Here is a 1,014-nt window from a genome sequence, read left to right on the forward strand (position 1 = left end):
TCATCCGACCATTCAGGCCAATACTTTTAAAATCAAGTCGGGCACTATTCAGATGGTACAGAATTATGTTTCTTTCGTAGGGGCTGCGACTGAAGATCCCAACATGCATATCAGGAATTTTGTCAAGATCTGTAGTACTTTCAAATATAATGGTGTCACTGATGAGGCTATCAAGCTGAGGCTTTTCTCATTCTCTTCGAGGGATAAAGCTAAGGACTGGTTACATTCATTACCAGCTGGGTCCATCACTACTTGGGAAGATCTTGCGCAAAAGTTTATGGTGAAGTTCTATCCAATGGACAAAACTGCAGCTATGAGGAGTGCTCTTACTCAGTTTGCGCAGCAACCAGGAGAATCTATGTGCGAAGCTTGGGAGCGCTACAAGGAGATGTTGAGAAAGTGTCCACATCATGGTATGCCTGATTGGATGGTGATCACTGGTTTCTACAATGCTTTGGGGGTCCAATCTTGACCCATGCTCGATGCAGCTTCTGGAGGTGCCTTGTGGGCCAAAAGCTATATTGAGGCCTATAATCTCATTGAAATATGGCTGCAAACGAGTATCAAAACCTAACTCAAAGGATGATGCGTGAAAAAGTAGCAGATATTCTGGAAGTCGATGCAGCTACAGCTATTGCAGCCCCGCTCCAGGCGCTGTCTATGAAGGTCGATTCTTTAACCAACTATAGCATAAATCAAATAGCTAGTGTCTGTGAGCTTTGTGCAGGCTCTCATGCTACAGATCAGTGTTCTCTTGTTAATGAATCTATTCAGTATGTGAACAATTTTCAAAAATCGCAGCAGCCTGTGCCCACTACTTATCATCCTAATAACAGAAATCATTCCAATTTCAGCTGGAGCAATAATCAGAATGCTGTTCAGCAACCATATAAGCAAGCTGTAAATAAATAGTTTAATTCACCTAGATTCCAGCAACCTCAGCTATTTGCTCAAAGGCAAACATATTCTCAACAAGGAGGTGTTGCTCCACCTTCTAGTGCTGATTTCGAGGAG

At 42.7% G+C, this 1,014-nt stretch overlaps 1 non-coding gene across 1 annotated transcript; it reads right to left on the reverse strand.

The window, feature by feature from the left end:
• Window positions 1-310: 310 nt before the first annotated feature.
• On the reverse strand, window positions 311-417 carry LOC141698770 (small nucleolar RNA R71). The gene has a single exon (XR_012565273.1). It is a non-coding gene; the product is annotated as a small nucleolar RNA R71 (small nucleolar RNA).
• Between the last annotated feature and the right edge of the window lie 597 nt (window positions 418-1,014).

This window comes from Apium graveolens, chromosome 11 (genome assembly GCF_009905375.1).
Source record: "Apium graveolens cultivar Ventura chromosome 11, ASM990537v1, whole genome shotgun sequence".
NCBI classification, from domain to species: domain Eukaryota; kingdom Viridiplantae; phylum Streptophyta; class Magnoliopsida; order Apiales; family Apiaceae; genus Apium; species Apium graveolens.